Here is an 18,410-nt window from a genome sequence, read left to right as displayed (position 1 = left end):
GACAGAGTCCTGCTGTTTGGAGAGAACTAGCTAGGCCTGGCGGGGCGGGGAAGTCCCTGAGGTGGTCAGCTCCATGCATAGCCCCGCTCCTGCGTCCTTGGCTGCCCTGGTCACAGACAGCTTTCTCGTGACTACCAACCTCTCTTGGGACATGTACCCGGAAGTGTGCGCAGCCAGAGGCTGGCTGAGAGCGCATGCACCGATGCTGAAGAGCAGCTCCAGTCCAGCAGCGGTGGGAACGGGGTCTGCACCAGATACGTTTGTGCTTATCTCTGAAGGCCAGGGTGTTCAACAGCATGGGGGTGATATGGGAGTGGGTTTTGTCTCAGATGCCTCCCGGGGGCACAGGTGCCAAAACCTCACTACCACCAAGTTGATTCCGATTGTTGGCGACCCTCTAGGACGGGGTAGAACGGTCCTTGCGGGTTTCTAAGACTAACACTACCGGAGCAGAATGCCTCCTCTGTTTGCCCTGCCATGGCTGGTCGTTCAAACTACTCCAAGGGCAAACTCAACAGAGAAGGGAGCAGCCTAGTCTTGTTGGAGAGTTAGCCAGGGCGCCTGGGAATGCTGGCGCACCAGATCCAGAGGCTCAACAGGCAGAGTGCTGGGTCAGAGGTAGGCCCTGGGTCAGGAGGGGCGGATCCAGGCAGGTGGTGGTGAAGTCTCCAGAAGACCAGGGAGTTGGCAGGGGGGAGGCACAGTGGACAGGAGGGTGGGGGGCAGCTCGGGTGAGAATCAGTAGCGTCTGTGGGAACAAAAGAGGCTGGGATGCCTATGTGGGCTCCAGAGAAGGGTAGAGCATGCTGTGTTGGGATCACGGATGCCTTCCTGGTGGAGGTGGCAGCCTGGGCGGGTAGGAAAATAAGGAGCATGGTGCTAAGGGAGAGAATTCATTTGGCAGACGCTACTGCTTGAGTGTGGGGGAGGGGGGCGGCTGAGACAAACCCACAGGGCCTTGCATGGCTAGAGACCAGTGAACACGCACCATGTAATTTCGGAAGAAATCCATTTCCTGCTGCCCTTAGAGCTCGGACTGACTACCTCTTAAGGTGGGAAGAAAGAGCCGCCCTTTTTCTTTGTAATGATAACTTCTGGATCTAACAGAGCTGTCTGCTGTCAGTTCTGCCCACCTGCACACTACCTGCTCTGCCTCTGCCGGCAGCTAGAGAGCCCATTTGAGGCCCTGGGGTGGAGGGGGGTGGGGGGGTGGGCAGAATGACTCATCTTCCATTCACATCACAGATGAGGGAGTCTTTCCACCAACACCACTAAGGCAGCCGTTTAGCTTCAGTAGAGCCAAATATATGAACCACTCATGGCTGCACTGTCCTGATGGGGGCAGGGAGGGGTAGCCAGCGCCATGATGGGAATCCCACGTTGGTGTGGAGGAGGGACCCGCCCTGCTCTCACCTTCCGTCCCATGCACCAAAGACAGACATGCTGTCCCATCTCCGAGACTGATTCGTCTCCGGTTGAACCCTTCTGATCCATTCCGTTTGAACGGCTGATTTTCATTCTTCCTATCCGGTGTCAGTCCGAAAGTTATGTTGGAGCCTGTTCCGATTCACAGCGACACACAGCCTCCACTGACAGACGGGCGGTGGCTGCTTTGAGGTGCGTTGGTTGGATCAAGCCGACCCCTCCTGCTTGTCCTGAGGGTAGGCAGGAAAAGAGGAGGCCCAGTGTGGACAGGACCCTTGAAGGTCAAGCACCCGCACCCCTTTCATGGATGGGCAAACTGAGGCTGAGAAAGGGAGGGAGCAGTCCAAGGGCTCAAAGGCAGGTGGCAATCGTGTGTCCAAAAAGAAAAAACAAACCCTCGCTGCCTACGGTAGTTACATCACTTCATGTCCATTTGAAGATAGGACGTGTCGGGTGCTGTGGAAGCTGTCAATCACGTCACAGCCTGCTGGTGCACATGCCTTCTCGTAAGGAGGGTGCAGGGAACCTCCCCCTTTCTCTCTGCCTTCACCTTCCTGCTGCCCGGACACCCAGAGAGCTGCCAGACCCTTGCAAGGTTTCCACCCCTGCATGCAGGCATGCAACTTTGCACCGACTGGCCTGCGATCTTCCTGCATTCTGCACCATTGCATGTGGCTGCGTGAGTCTGAGGAGGGACTTAGGGACTTAGGGACTATCAGTGTCAGACTTATGGACTTGAGTTAGACTGGGCTGGGACATAATTACTCCTTGATCTAAAGCTCTTCTTCACACATATATGAGTGTCACTGGATTTGTTTCTCTAGCCAACCCGGTCTAACGCACTGCCATGGACAGTGACTCTATAGGACAGGCAGAATTGACTCTGGGGGTTTCTGAGGCTGTAACTCTAGGGAGGCAGCCTTGTCTTTCTCCCGAGGAGCAGCTGATGGTTTTGAACTACTGACCCGGCGGTTAACAGCCCAATGTGTACCCACTACATCACCAGGGCTGCTAACTACGTACCGGGAGTGAGGAAATTTGGATTCTCAACACAGATGGACCCCCTCAAGGTCTGTGTGCCAATGCACTGTTTGAGATAAAGTAAGAGGTGCTCAGACTTCGTCCAGGGATGCCAGGGTTTCTCCGCATGTCCTGGCTTCTCCCGCTGGAGAAAGCTTTGCTCTCACCAGGAGGCCAGGTGCTGGCGCAGCTTCGACAGAAGAGTCCCCGGCACGCTCCTTGCCTTGTTGTCCCCACTCGGACTCTTAGTCAGGGGTCTGTAGAAAAAGAGAATCACACCTGCAAGGATCTGTATCAGAGAGCGGGTCAGAAGTATCATTCTCAGCATTCCAGTCCGTACCAGCCTTGGCTTATTCTACATAAAAAGCATTGAAACATATCTCTGCCATGGCTAGTAACGTGTTAGACTGCTGACTGCAAGGTCAGTAGTTCAATACCACCAGTTGCCTCAGGGAGAAGAATGAAACTTTCTACTCTGGTCAAGAGTTACAGTCTTGGAAACCCAGAGACAGTTCTACCCTGTCCTGTAAGGCCACTGTGAGTCAAAGTCACTCGATGGCAGTGAGTTTGGTTTGGTTGGCTGTCAGTGTGTTGCCGGGTTGAACACACAGAGAGTCCACATTGCCTGGGCACTGTTCCCCGACTGCAGAGTGTGGAGTCCAGCCTCCACGATCGAATGGGACCAAGGAGCAGTTGTGTAATTGAAGGGTAAATTAAAGAGATGTCGGACAAAACATGCAAGGGCTCACCTCGTCCATGATATCTGGAACCAGAGAGAGGGGCGCGTGTGTTCTCTCACAGCCCTATATAATCTCAGGGCATGCAAGCCACATCATACACATAGTCAACAGGAAAGGGACGTGCCAGGGCAGACACGTGACAGGAAGAGGATGGGCCAGGAGCATACAAGTGGCAGGAAGGTACATGCATATAACATGATGGGTGGGTTCTAGAGTTAAGATGGTGGCTGTAACCTTGGTCTTTTCTGAGCTGGCTTAACCTAAGGTGCCCCTGAGCTCTTCTTCAGGGGAGCAATCTGAGACCCTTAGGGTAGGGGGTCTGATAGCTCTTGATGGCAGACAACCTTCAGGTAGAGAAGTTCAAGCTTATACAGTGGCAACCATGTGCTTGCAAGCAGCACCCTAAAATTGGCATCATTACGGGGGACATCGTGGGGAATCACTTAGGAGAATGTGACTGGGATGCATCTCCAACTCATGAGCGAGAAGGTCTCCCTCCACCAGAATCTGCCTCCCAGACTCCTTAAATATGCGCCTAGAGAAACTGTCCACATGCCCTCTCTTCCCCTTCTCAGTTTCCCACCACAGAAACCAGGTGGAGCTCAAAGAGTCTAAGTTTTGTTTTCACATGCGTGGGAAAGGGGAAGGGAAGATCTTCCCTCCGATACCCTTCTCCCCAGCTCCTTGACCTCGCAGGAGATACATACAGGCTGAGTGGAAGATTTTTACATTGTATATTCCAGAGTTTGCATTACCAGAGACTCTAAATCTCGCGGAGGCAGGCCGAGTATGCCGGTGCTGGCTGTGAATGAAGTGGGAGAGAAGGCCTGAGGAAGATTCATAAGACTCCGGTAAAGATTGGGCCTTGATTTAGCCAGCATCCTTGAGAATTCATGCCTGGACCCAATGACAGGATACTAGAGGAGCTCAGCTTAGGGGCACAGGCCCGAGAGGTTTCTACTTACATCTCAGCAAACTATCTGATTCTCTTACTGCGCTTCTTCTAGACCAACGGTTCTCAACCTGTGGGGCGAGTCCCCTTTGGGGGTCGAATGACCCTTTCAGAGGGGTCACCCAATTCATAACAGTAGTGATTATAGTTATGAAGTAGCAACGAAAATAGTTTGATGGTTGGGGGGTCACCACCACATGAGGAACCATATTAAAGGGTCAAGGCATTAGGAAGGTTGAGAACCACTGTTCTAAACAATGGTCTAACTCCATCAGGAAACAATAGGGGTTGATTCTTCAAGCTCCCCCGTCTGACGGGCAGCTTCAGAGTTCTCTCCACAACACACGTCACTTAGTCTCACCGTGAGGTCTCTGGGGCGGTTCACCTCGGTTCTTGCTTCACAATGCTGAGAATGAATTCATGGGTAGAAGCACGTTTGTAAATCCAAGTTCACGAGGGAAAGGAGTTTCAGGTATTACAGTCTCAAAAAGTACACCCTATCTCTGGAAAGTGCACAAGACTGCACGGCGGGCCCCTGGGCAAGTTCACAACTGATAATGGCCATTTAAGGGAACGTGGAAAAACACGTGGAACAAACATCAGAATAGGAGCACAGAACCAGTGCGTGGAGCCACCAGCGGGCCGTGGACGGGCACAAGGGCACATGGGCACCCACGCTCGGAGGAAGCTCACCCTCTCTTTGCGGCACACACCCCGAACAAGAGAAGAGTGGAAAAAGAGCTCACCACTGGTCCTGAAAGGACTGTCTGTCCTGGATCCCCTTTGTTTCCAGTTCTCATCTGCGCCAGTGCACATCCTCTGGTCTAGCCGGATCTGTGAGGTAGAATTGGGATCAGGATAGTGGGAGGGGGGGGAGGAAGCATTAAAGAACTAGAGGAAAGTTGTAGGTTTCATTGGTGCTACACTGAACCAAGCTGCTATTGGCTGGCTTTCTGTAGCTCCCTCCCCTGTCCAGATATGTGCTCCCCTGCACCTCAGAGTTCATGCTGTGTCCTTGAGGCCAACTGCCCTGTAAGCCACAAGGGCAATTCAGCCATTGGGGGGATGGTATAAAGATCTGTCTTTCCCTGCCCACACCCACTCACTCTCCCAGACCCTTCCTGACTCTTCCATTGATAAGGAATGTCTTATTTGTCCTTCCCCTTCCTTTGTGCTGGCGAGAGGCATGCGGGAAGGGAGCTTCCACGTCCCCCTTCCTTTGCCCTGTTTTGTCTGCCTAACTCAACTCACTGCCATCGTGTCAAAGCTGATCCACAGCGACTCTATAGGACAGAATAGAACTGCCCCTGTGAGTTTCCAAGACTGCAGCTCTTTAGGGGAGTAAAAAGTCCCCTCTTTCTCTCAAGGAGTGCCTGGTGGTTTTGAACTGCTGACCTTGCTGGTGGCAGCCCAACCCATAACCACTTGGCCATCAGTTCTCTGCAGAACACTCTTTAGTTTTTCTGTCACAAGCCTGAAGGGGAGCTGGTGCTGACCTTAGCTTTCTTTATTGCAGCCAAGCACTTATAAGCCTTTGTTTTTTGTAGGGGGGTGCAGAAGCCAACCTCCAGATTCATATTGCATGTGTACCTGCATGTGGGTGAAGAGTCTTATAAGCCACCTCCAGGCCATGGCTCTTATTCTGAGTGAGCTGGGGTCTCCAGAGGGGCTTGGGGCAGAGAGGTGACTCCGCGTGACACAGGATCAAGCAGGAAGTTCGGGGTGCTGCTGCTTGGGCTCAAACAGCTTGCACCCACTTCTTACCAAAGCTCTGTTGGGTGCTGTGGAAATCAGAGGATTCCAGTGAAAGCGGGTGCAGAGGCAGAGGATGTGGGGCGGGGCCTGGGACCTGGTGATTTACAGGGCACCTTACTGTGGAGGAGCAGTCAGGCAGGGACAAGGTGGAAGTTCAAAGCGACGCTCAGTCCCTGGGATCCAGTTCAGAAGGCTTTGTAAATAAGGCCCCTCGAATAAATAAAAAGAGCTTGTGTACTCCCCACCCCTCCTGCCTCTGGGGAGGACTATTCATCTGCAAATAAATTAAAACCCAATCTAGCAATTTGCATGACTCAAGCTACCAGGATGTGTGTCACCCCAGGTTTCTGGAAACAAGCTGCCTGTGGGACTGCCTGTGGGTGGTGATGTTAATGTAAACCTGGGGCGTGGGGCCCAGCCTCCCCAGCTCTTCCCCTCAAGTAGGGTGCTACACAGAAGGAGGCCAAGGAGATTATTGAGGATATTGTGTCCCCAGCCATCATTAAGGCGCATGTTCTGGGGGACAGAGGCTCTCCGTACCCTCTCCTTACAACAGCCCAGGGGTCTTTAAGCTCCTCTGACTAGTGGCGGGGCCTCGGTTTGGCACAGGGGAGTGGGATGAAGGCTCTGGCTAGCTTATACTTCGAGGGGAGGTGCTGGCAGGGAATGGGTTGATGTGACAGAGCTTCAGAGGAAAAAAGATGAGTATGTAAATTTAGATGGAATTACATTATGCAACCTAAAAATATCCACCGATGCGAGGCTGAGCCCTGCTTTAGGATTGCTGCGGAACTGGCTAATTCCCTCCCCCGCCCCCAGTAGCAATTTCCTCTGAGAGAAGACGTCATTTTGATGAGCACTATGCATTAGGCTGCTAACTGCAAGGTCAGTAGTTCGAAACCACCAACCACTCCTAGGGAGAAAGATGAGGCTTTCTACCTCATACAGAGCTACGGTCTGGAAAAATCACAGAAAGCGTTAGCTGGGTCAGAGTCCCCCCCCTTCTCCGGCCCCCGAAATGAGCGAGGGAGACCTGCTTCCTTCCTTTCTGAAGTATCTCTCTGCTTAAATAAAACATTAGCTTAACCCTTGCTGCTGTATGTAAGCATGGCTTATCTCTGGCTCCCGGAAGTACATACCAGTGGACTGTTAGATTCCTTGGGTGAGAAATACCTCGGTCCTTGGGTTCACACGAGAAAGAATTCATGCCGAAGCCTGGTTTGTGATCCAAGTGAATTTTTTATAAAGGATAGAAGAAGTTTCAGGTTGTACACTCCCTGAACATGGGACTGCACCCCCACACGTGGCCACCTGAGGCGGGGGGGAAGACTGCAGCAAGGCCAAGTGGAAGGCAGAGCATAGGGGGGAAGAGAGGGCGGTCTCCTCGTTCTGGCCTTTTGGAGCCTTTCGGCTGGGAGGTGTGGTCCACAGTACTGGTTGACTCCATGGGCTGCATTAAGCCCACCTGGTCTAGTTTGGGGCCCACCCAGGTGTAACGCCTTCCTGGCTGAAGGGCCTGAATTGGCCCATGCCCTTCAGCCTCTATCAGCTTCCAACTTCCTGTAGGGGACCCCTAGGCATAGAAAGGAACAACCCCCTATCTTGCTACCTAACAGACTTATTGATCTGGAGCTGGCAGCAAGACCTGGCCCTCGTCTTTCTCCCCAGGGAGCACCTGGTGGGTTTGAACCACTGGCCTTGTGGTTAGTGGTGCAATGCCTAACCCACCATGCTGCCGGGGCTGCCTCACTCTCCCCTCATCACGCTGCCCCGGGTGGCATGTGGGTTCCGTGTCGGGTCAGCCGTCTGAATCCACCAGCTGCTCCACCGGAGAAAGGCGAGGTTTCCACCCCACAGATGTGTGTACCCTCTCGGGAACCCCCAGGGCAGTTCTACAGTGCTCTATGGGGTCTCCCTAAGCCAGGTTCCACTCGATGGCAGGGAGCTTGCTTGCTTTGGTTTACTGCGATCAAGTTGATACCAAGGCTGTAAATCTTTACAAAAACTTAAGGTCTGCAGCTCCATGCCTAGCCCACAGCGCCACCAGGGCTCAAAGTCAACCTGCTAGGTAGCAGAACAGGGACCAGGGTGTCCACCAGGCATGCGCCAATTCAGGCCCCGAGCCAGGGGGCAGGGGGAGGGAGTGGTGGTGGTGGAAGGGCAGGGTGGGCGGTATACCTAGGTGGCCTGTACACTTGGATTGACCCAAACTAGGCTAGGTGGGCTTAAGTCAGCCAATGGGGTCAACCAGTCCTATCAACCATGCCTCCCAGGGGAAGTTCCTGAACACTGGAACTTGCAGACTACCACTCTTTTTTCCAGCTGCGCTGCTAAACTGTGTGGTGTTCTCTCTCTTTCTCTCTCTCTGCCTCTCGTCTCAGGTCACCATGTGTGTGAGGGTGCAGTCCGTGTTCAGATTACTATAAAACCGGAAGCTTCTATCTTTTACCAAAACTCACTTGGATCACAAACCAGACTTTGGCGTGAATTTCTTTCTTGTTCAAAGCCAAGATTTGAGTTATTTCCCACCCAAGGAATCTAACAGGCCCTATTGGGTGGTATAGATAAGGTGACCAGACATCCCGCTTTGGGCAAGACAGTCCTGATTTTTAACAATTTTTCTTGCGTCCCATGGTGTTTTTAAAAAGTCCCAGTTTTTGGAAAGAAAACACAACAAGCTAGGGTATACGGTTTTCGGCTGCCATGTGGCTATTTTGCCAGGATATGAGTTTATCAATGGTGTCCCGCTTTACCGATGTTAAAATCTGGTCACCTTAGGCATAGAACTTCTCTCGGAGTTTCCAAGGCTGTACACCTTTATGAGCACAGAAAGCCTCATCTCTCTCCCAAGGAGTTGGTGGGTTTGAACTGCTGACCTTGTATTCTGCAGCCTTCCAAGGGCTCTCCAGAGAGGTAAAACCTATGGGAAAGGGCATGAACTTTGTCCTCTAGGGTGACTTTCAGTCAGGATCAGCAGTGGGTCTGGCTGACCAAAGCAGGGGAGAGGCCATGGAGTGCAGGCTGGAATCTCAGAGCCTGACTGGCGTGGGCTCTGTCCAGGCCCACTCTGGAGGCGCTCAGCCCAACTGCTGCAGTGGGCCAAGAAGCCGAGTCCTGCGGGCCAGGAGAGGTGTGCTGGCCCGAGCAGAAGGCCCAGCCCCCTGCCCTGTTTGCAGGTGGCCCTGAGTTGCAGGGTGAAGGTCAGTAGAGCTGGCAGGAATCATTGGGCCTTTGCTCTGGGGCCTGTTTCTGGCTGAGAGTCACAGTCAAAACCACTTGCCATCAGTCCTGGTCCATGCCACCCCGTGTGTGTTAGCGTAAAACTGTGCTCCCGAATTTCCAATGGCTGCGCTTCTGAAGTAGGTCACCAGGCCTCTCTTCTGAGGCACCTTTGGGTAGCCTCACTGCCATACTTTCCATCACCACCCATGGCACTCTGTGTTGTCCTGGCAGAGGTCCAGAAAGAGAGGCATCTGCCAGTCCTTCCCCCACCCTCCACCCCCCTCTCTCATGCACATATGCACAACTGAGGGCTCACACTTCTCTCCCAGCTCCAGCCTCAAGCCACCGTGCCTCATGCATCCCCACACCAGAACCATGCCATTCCCAAAGGCGGTGACCTCCCCAGTGCAGCAGCCCAAACCAAATACTGGCACCAATTAATCACCCCTTCAGGAAACAATGTGCTCACAGGAGAGTCCCTGGCCTCTGTGGAAATGCCCCGAGCACCCGTCTGTGCACCTGAGCTGCGAGAAACCGCAGGGATGGCTCGTCTGGTTCAGGGAACAGGTCCTCAGGAACCAGATTCTCAGCAGCTAGTTGCTCTGCAGTCGCCTGCTCTCCTAAAGATGCCGCCTGGAGAACCCTGTGGGGCAGTTGTCCTCAATCACAGGGACCACTTGGCTGGGCTCTGCAGCACCATGGACCCAGAGCAGCAGCCACCTGCTGGGGGAGCACCATCAGGGCAAGCATTGCTTTCAAGTTCTTGTTAGCAGACACCTCCGGGGGGTTTGTAGTACTAAGAGCTGCCATTTACGAAGCACTTACTATGTGTGCAATGGCCCAAGCTGAAGGAGACAGACTTCCAAAAGGAGGCAGGGACGCTTTGCATTGGGGACCCGAAGAAGGTGTCACAGAGGGGGTGGTCTCTGCTCTGAGCATTGAAGGGCAAGAAGGATATTCTTGGGGAGATGGAAGGGAGGGGGATTTTTAGCTCTGATACTGTTATGTAGCCAGACAGGGAGAGTGTTTGTCCCTCCCATGCCTATACAAGCCCCTAGAGGGGGTTGGGAAGGAATCAGGCGAGCATTAGCCACTCATGACGACCCCCAAACTGGTCATGCTCCAATTCAGCCCCACTCCCACCCCCCACAACCAAGCCAGGTGGGCGTTACACCTGGGTGGCTCAAACCAAGCCCAGGTGGGCTTCATTCAGCCAATGGGGTCAACCAATACCTTCAACCACACCTACCCAGCCAGAGGTTTAAAATACCCTGGCAGCGGGAAGGTGGTCTTTTTTTGATCCCTGCTCCTGGTCAGTGGCAGGTTGGAAAGGATTCTCTCCTCTCTTTCACCCTGTTCCTGTGCTCACTCACCTGTGCCACGGTCTCTCTGGCCTCAGTTCACCACGTGTGGGCATGCAGCCCCACAAGTTTGCCCGTGTTGAGTTGTGAGCGGCTTCCCCGAGGCTTGGCACGCTGCCCTGACATAACAAGTACTCTTTTTCAGTTTTGGAGGGCAGTTCTCTTTATTGCTCTGGGTAAGAGGTGCTCAGGAGCCCTTGGTGGGGTGAGCCCACTTCTTCACCGTCAGGGCTTCTGGCAGCGTAGCATGGCGCTGGCTCGGAGGATGGAGGCCAGGCGCTGGTTGGCGGCACTTGTTCTTGCGGATCCTGTGCCGGATGCTGCTGAGCGTGGCCCGGGCGTTCTCGTTCATGGTGGTCCACACGTAGGAGGTGGCCGGGTTCTGCTCGCCTGACCTCTGCTTCAGGACCACCACAACTCCCTTGCCATCCGCAGCGGGCTGGACACTCAAGGTCTTATGGTGTATCTTCCCTTTGTAGCAGGAGTTGCGGGCCTTCAGGTTATTGGGAGTGGTGCTGTACGTCTGCTTGTTCTGGATCAGGACACTGGAGCGGTTCCCCGGGACCATCCAGATGCGCGGACATGGCGGCGGCGGCGGAGGCTCCTCTCCCGATGGCTGCTCGAAACGGAAAGAGCAGCATGTACACTTTTGAGACTGTAAAACCTGAAACTTCTCCTAACCTTCATAAACACTCACTTGGATTACAAACCGGGTTTTGGCGTAAATTCTTCCTCGTGAAGCCAAGAACCGAAGTATCAGCCACTGGAGAAACCTCTCAATATGACATTGGCCTTGTCCTTGAAGAGCAGATGAAGGGTCTGGGACCGTAGCACGTGGGTCTTCAGAAGCACGCAGCCCCTGGGTGGAGGAAATGGGAGGGAAAGGGGAGCAGGTCCCCGTATGGCCCTGCTAGGTTTTTCTTCGACCTGTAGGACAGGGTGTGAGGTGAGGGCAGGTCCTCCCAGCCGAGCAGCAAGGCCTCCACTCTGTCTTTTCCTGAGAGGGGGAAGCAGCTGCTCAGTAGAGCTGCCAGCAGGGAGGCAGAGGCCAGGCTGCAGACCCGGGCAGGCGCACTCCAAGGAGAACCGGAAACACCAAGTTCTCAGCCCACGCCGGGGCTGGCTCCAGCATGGAGATGACAGAAAGCCTGTGGGGGTGATGGAAGCCCTTCACTCTAGATGAATTACTCTGTAAGTGGCCCCCTGCCCACCCTGCCAGGCAGGATGCTGCCCACCTACTCTACAGTGGGGAACAAAAGAAGCTGCTGATCCAGGGGAAGCCTGGCTGCCAGGGGGACCCCCCACCACTCTGCACAGCTCTTGAAGGTCTGCGTGATAGGGCAGGGGGAGGGAGGGGCATGTGAGCACTCAGTAGACATCTGGGCTGAGTCTTGGCTCTGGGATCAGAGCGGGGACTCAAGTTCGGATCCTAGCTCTGACACTTATACGCTCTAGGCCACTCATTCCAAGTGTCCAAGCCTCACGTCATCATCCAGGAGGTCACCTGACCCAGGAGCCTATAGGATGCGCTCAGGGACCAGTTCCCATTTCTATAGCCCCCATCTACTCCTGTGATATAGTGATCTCCCACCAATCAGGCTTTTATAACAGTTTAACAGTTTCCTTTGTGTCACCCCCCCTAAAATGTGCTATTTAAGCTTCCAATTCCCTGTAAATCCTGGACGCCATTACAGTGCTGATTGCCCAACTCATCCAGATGCGGCATCATTCTTTGGCTTCTCTTTTCCTGTTTCAGACTTAATAAATGCCCTCTGGTGTGATCTTTGAGATCGGGGGTCTCATTTGTACCTGAAGGTTTTAAATAAAATGTGTATGAGTGTCAACAGTGACATAACATCAACTCTGTAAGCCGTCACCTAATTCACTCCAAAAAAAATTTTTTTAAGTTAAAGATAACAGAAAGTTTGAAAAGAAAAAAAAATCTATATGAGATCCAACAGACAGCAGTTCCTGGACCCTTGGCTGAGAAGTCGAGGGAGCAGCGATCTGAGACGGGGGTGGGGGTACAACAACCAGGCCAGAGGAGAGGAGAAGGCCGGTCCCTGTGCAGAATGACACAGCACCGTGGCCGTGGTACAAACGCTGGATGGGAGCACGTTCTGCTTTGTTGGTCTTCACTCAGGACACAACAAAATAGTCTTTCAGTCCGGGTAGACCAGAGAAACAAGTCCATAGACATGCATATGTGTATAAAAAAGAGCTTTCAAAAAAAAGAGTTTTCTATAAAGAGTAATTGCACATTTAAAAAACAGCCCAGCCCAGTCCAGATCAAGTCCATAAGCCTGCTATTAGCCCATATGTTCGATACCAATCTATAAAGTCCTCTTCAGACTCACGAAACACATGCAATGACACTGAATGCAGGAAGATCACAGGCCAGGGGTGGGGGGAGTCTTGTGGATCCAGTGGCATTGTAAGCATCACAGGACTGGCAGGGGTGTCCATGTGGTTCCTGCAGCTCAGGGCACTAGTGTATTTTCATGTGTCTTGTCAGCTGCTATGTCTCCCAGGGAGTCAGCAGAGGAAGAGAGTGTCTCCTGCCTCCAGGGAGGAAGTACCAGAGTTTCCCAGAATCCTTAGGAGAAGGCCATGCCCACACAGAGGCCTCATTGGCTATGACCTGATTGACAGGCTGAACTCCTCCCCCTTCACTCTTAATCCTCTCAAATTGACAAAAGATTAATATAACTACCACAAATAGTCTTCAAAATGAATAATAATTTTTCTTTTTCTCAATCTTCTGTGGCATGGTAGATTGTTGACAAAGAAGGCCCAGGGACTCTCCCAGCTCACATGTTCTTTAGCAGTGGGGTCCTTGCCCCTGGGCATCAAGTTGTTGTTGTTGTTAACTGATGTCCATTCATTCCCGCCCTACGCCGGACCCTTCCCCGCCCCCCCCCAACCCCTGATGACCCATGCAGAATGGAATGAAGTCCTGCAGGATCCTGTGTCATTCTCTTGGTAGTTACAGGTTGAACTGTTGTGACCCGTGACATTTTCATGGGTTGGTTTTTAGAAGGCAGGTCACCGGGCCTTTCTTCCTAGTCTACCTTAGTCTAGAAACGCCAGTGAAGCCTGTGGAGTATCGTAACAGTACAAGAGACACACCTCTCCACGGACAAATAAGGGGGGTGGCTGTGAGTGACAGGCACCAGCCAGGAACTGAACCCAGGTGTCCCCCATGGATGGCATGATGTCTACCTGTGACCCATCCCTGCCCCTACATCAGGAGGTGGAGCCGCTTACCCCTCCTCTTGAATCCCAGCTGGCCTGGGGAACTGCTTTAGCACATAGAAAGAGCGGGAGTGACGTTCTACAACTTCAATTCCAGATCAGGTGGCTTCCACCCTTGTCCTCTAGGGGAAGCCAGCTGCCATGTAAGAAGTGTCACCATCCTAAAGCGTCCTTGCTCATGCTGGAAGAAGCCTGCACTGAGTCACATGGAGATGCCCATTCAGGCCCCAGCTGGTCTAGGCACCCAGCCAGGCTCCATCATGTGAACCAAGGAGCCTGCCTGAGTGCTGGAGCCCCAGCAGACAGCTCGAGGGGCGTCGTCCAGCTGTCCCCACGAGCACGCCTCAAATCGCTGGCTCATGAGCAAATACGTGATGTTGTCACCACTACATTAGGGGCCGTTCGTCATATAACTACAACCACACCAAACCCATTGCTGTCCAGTCCATCCTGACTGACAGCCACCCTGTGGGACAGAGCAGCACTGCTCCATATGATTGCCGAAGCTGCCCATCCTTCCAGAAGCAGACTGCTGCGTCTTTCTCTCCATGGGGTGTCCGAGGACTTCACACAGCCAGGATGCTCCTAAGAGGCAAGGACAGCAAGACTTAAACCTTACATACTTCGGAGATGTGGTTTGTGGGAAACTAACACTGAGGGAAATATGGCCCTAACTTATAACTGAGGGAATCTGGAAAGTTAATATTCCATGACAGGAAAGACGCCACTTTGTTAAGTTAGAGATAAAGTCCAAGTACATGATCCTGTTTTAAATATCATTCTCACAGATTCTCCCCTAACAGCTCTGCTGCCTTAAAGTGAGCCCATAGTGGATTCTATCTCTCTGTAGAAGCTGACCTTCTTTGATGATCTTCCGCCGGGGCACCCATCCCCCCTCAGGTCTTCCCCCAGTGCAGGTATTGGGTTTCCTCACCTGTGAGCTCAGGGACTTTCCTGTGGTTACCCACCTTGTGACGTATGTAACTCCTGAATATGCATGTCTTATGAGCATGTTATCATGAAACGTGTCTGACTCCTTTATTTTATCTAACCTCCTATCTCTCCTATCTTCTATGACTGTACTATAATCTTTATATACTACTGCCGTACAATTGGGCCTATGGACGCTGCGGTTGTTAGAGGCTGGTTGCCTCTGAAGTGGCTAAGAGAGACCAGTGCTTGGAAAGAGGCATCATGCTTGGCAGAAACCAGGGAGGCCCTTGATGAGGTGGATTAACACTGTGGCTGCAACAATGGGCTCAAACCTGGGAACAACTGTGAGGCTGGTGCCGGACCAGAAGCTGTTGGAACAGATTCGATGGTACCCAACAACAACAACCTTTCAGTTAGGAGCTGAGCGCTTAACAGCTGTGCCACCAGGCCTCCTTCGTGTCACCACGCACTCATCCACCTCCTTCCAGCCGATTCTCACTCATGGGGAGCTGTGGTTGACAATTTCATGTCAACTTGATTAATAAGTATAGGGGTGGGGTCCAACCTGTCAATCAGGTCATGGCCTGATGATGCCTCCTTGGGAGCATGGCCTTCTCATGAGGATTCTGGGAACTTCCTCTCTTCCTCCCTGGAGGTGGGCCACACTTTCTCTCTGTTTCACCTTCCTGTAGAGGAGCCAGAATCAGAGAGCTGGAGAAGACACATGGAGACCCGCACTAGCGCTGAGATGCTTCCACCACCATTGGATCCACAGGACTTTCTACTGTCTGACCTGTGATCTTCCTGCATTTGGCATCATTACATGTGTTGCATGAGTCTGAAGAGTAATTCATAGGCTAGTATCAGACATATGAGCTAATATCGTACTTATGGACTTGATCTGGACTGGGCTGGGATGTTTTCTCAATATGCGATTGCTCTATGATATAAAGCTCACTCTTACACATACATGAGTGTCAATGACCTTGTTTCTCTAGTCGACCGGGTCTAACACATTAGGATAAGCTTGAACTGCTCCCCTTAGGGTTCCAAGACTGTAAGTCTTTGTGGGAACAAACAGCCTCGTCTTTCTCACTCAGAGGGGCTGGTGAGATTTGAACAGCCAGTCTTGCAGTTAGCAGCCCAGTGCCTAAGCCACAGAGCCACCAGCAATCCTTCATGTAACCACAGAGAAGACTAACATATTAGAAATGAGGATGGAAGGACTTCAGTCTCTTACTGTGGACACGTCATCAGGAATGACATTGCACTTGGTAGAAGAAATCCTCAAGGACATGGAGTGACACAATAGCTACAACAATGGCTTCAAACATGATGGTGATTATGAGGGGGCTTCAGAACTGGCAACATCTGGTTCTGTTGTAGGGTCACCATGACTCCGAACCAACTCATCAGCAACTAACCACAGGAACTATTGTAGCTGAAAGAGCTGTGGTCTTCACCACCCCAATATGTTGTGTTCTTCAATTTGGCCAAAATTCTGATTAGCAAGGAATATGAAGGCATGGCATTTACATAATCTTGAGCTAAGGGGTGGAGTCTAGACTGTCAACCAGGTGTTCTTCAATTTGGCCAAAATTCTGATTAGCAAGGAATATGAAGGCATGGCATTTACATAATCTTGAGCTAAAGGGTGGAGTCTAGACTGTCAACCAGGTCATAGCCAATCATGCCTCTGTGTGGGCACGGCTATCTCCTGAGGATTCTGGGAACTCTTGTCTTCCTCCCTGGAGGCGGGACACACACACTGTCTCTCTGCTTTCCTCTTCCTGCTGTCAAGACACTGAGAGAGCTGGAGGAGACACATGGAGATCCATGCCAGTGGTGAGAGCTTCCACTGCCACTGGATCCACAAGATCTTCTACCCACTGGCCCGCTATCTTCCTGCATTCGGCATCATTGCAAGTGCAACGTGAGTCTGAAGAGGAATTTATGGACTAGTACCAGACATATGGGCTAATATTGGACTTATGGACTTGATCTTGACAGGGCTGGGATGTTTTCTCAATATATAATTGCTCTTTGATATAAAGCTATTTCTTATACACATACGAGTGTCTATGGGTTTGTTTCTCTAGTCAACCCAGACTAACACAGAAGGATCTGCAGTTATCTGATTTCTGAGCAATCAAGAGTGTTGAAGACCAGAAATACTTCCCAAAAGATATTCCAGGCTATTCAACTCCTGAGGTTGGATCGTGAGGGACACCTGGGACACCCCGTTAGGCTGAAACAATGAGGGCAAGGCTGTGGGTTCAGACCCCATCCTTGTCCTCGACTGGCTGTGTGGCACTGTAGTTCCACTAACCCCCCTGCAGCAGTCCTCCTGGACCAGCTCCTGATCTGGGACCCCAGAGCCACACTGGTCTCCTCGTCCTTTATCAGGGTCTTTACTAGGCTCCCTGCTGATGCTGTGGGTTAGGCATTGGGCTGTTAACTGTGAGGTTGGTGGTTCAAACGCACCAGTCATTCCTCAGGACTGCCCCATCTAAAGACTTACAGTCTTGGAAAACCCAATCCCCATCCAGATCAAGTCCATAAGTCTTCTATTAGCCCATATGTCTGATACCAGTCTATAAATTCCTCTTTGGACTCACATAGCACATGCAATGATGCCTTCGTGTGGTTGTGATGAGTCAGAATCAATTCAAAGGCAGTGAGTTTGTATTGACTAATCACCGAATTCACTCAATGAGCACTTCTTGTCCAAATGGCCACTAGCCATATGAAAATATGTTCCAACTCACAAGTGATCAGGAAAATGCAAATTAGGGCAGGAGAGCAATCACTTTCTTACTGATCAGATTGGCAGAAATGATGATTGATAACAATGGCTGTTGGCAGGGGCAGGACAGACTGGGGGTGGTGGTGGGGGTTTCTCAGAGCAAGGGGACTGAGCAATTTGGAGGACTGTTTAGCAGACTGAATTAAAATACAAAATGTGTGTGTCCTCCAACCTAGCACTCCCACTTGTCAGTTTGTAACCCAGAGAAGGAGGCACACAGGCCACAGAGACGCGTGCACGGATGATCTCTGCAGTGCTGTCTATAATTGTGCAGCTTTGCAAATGTCCCGCACATCCATGCAGAAGGGCTCAGCCTGACCCTGTTCTAGAACACAAGGCAGCCGATCCCAATCATGGTATGTATTCTGCCATAGCATAAAAGGCACAGATAGAGAACATATGTCTGTGCTGCATCCAAACATCTCTAAGATGGTGAAAGCCCAAAATCCTTTTTTAGAGGCCCCACAAGGAATAAGCCTTCATTGAATTCCCATGGACCGTTGACCAGAGATATAAAAAGCCCCACCCTCAGAGTGCATCAGAAAGTGAATTAATGCAGATATGGTGACGATGCTGTTGATAGGTGACATACAGTTGGTTCTGATTGACAGCAACCAGGTGCATAACAGAATGGAACACCACCTGGGCCTGCGCCATCCTCAGAATTGTTCTCATGTTTGAGCCCCTTGTTGCAGCCGCTGTGTCCATCCATCTGGTCAAGGGCCTTCCTCTTTGTCGCTGCCCCTCCACTTTACCACGCACGATGTCCTTCTCCAGGGACTGGTCTCTCCTGACAAGATGTCCAGAGTGTGTAAGATGAAGCCTTGCCATCTTTGCCTTTAAGCACTCTGGCCATTCTTCTTCCAATACAGAGCTGTTTGTCCTTGGAGCAGCCCATGGTCCTTTGAAAAGTCTTCTCCAGATAGAGTTAGGTGAAAAGT

At 51.9% G+C, this 18,410-nt stretch overlaps 1 pseudogene; it reads right to left on the bottom strand.

Moving 5' to 3' along the window:
* Positions 1-10,700: 10,700 nt before the first annotated feature.
* LOC101651967 lies at positions 10,701-11,043 on the bottom strand (annotated as a pseudogene).
* Positions 11,044-18,410: the final 7,367 nt, after the last annotated feature.

Source organism: Echinops telfairi, unplaced genomic scaffold, assembly GCF_000313985.2.
Source record: "Echinops telfairi isolate 266 unplaced genomic scaffold, ASM31398v2 ScPeMD7_23;HRSCAF=83, whole genome shotgun sequence".
NCBI classification, from domain to species: domain Eukaryota; kingdom Metazoa; phylum Chordata; class Mammalia; order Afrosoricida; family Tenrecidae; genus Echinops; species Echinops telfairi.
The sequence above is the reverse complement of the archived record's forward strand: the minus strand, read 5'-3'. Positions and strand labels throughout refer to the sequence as shown.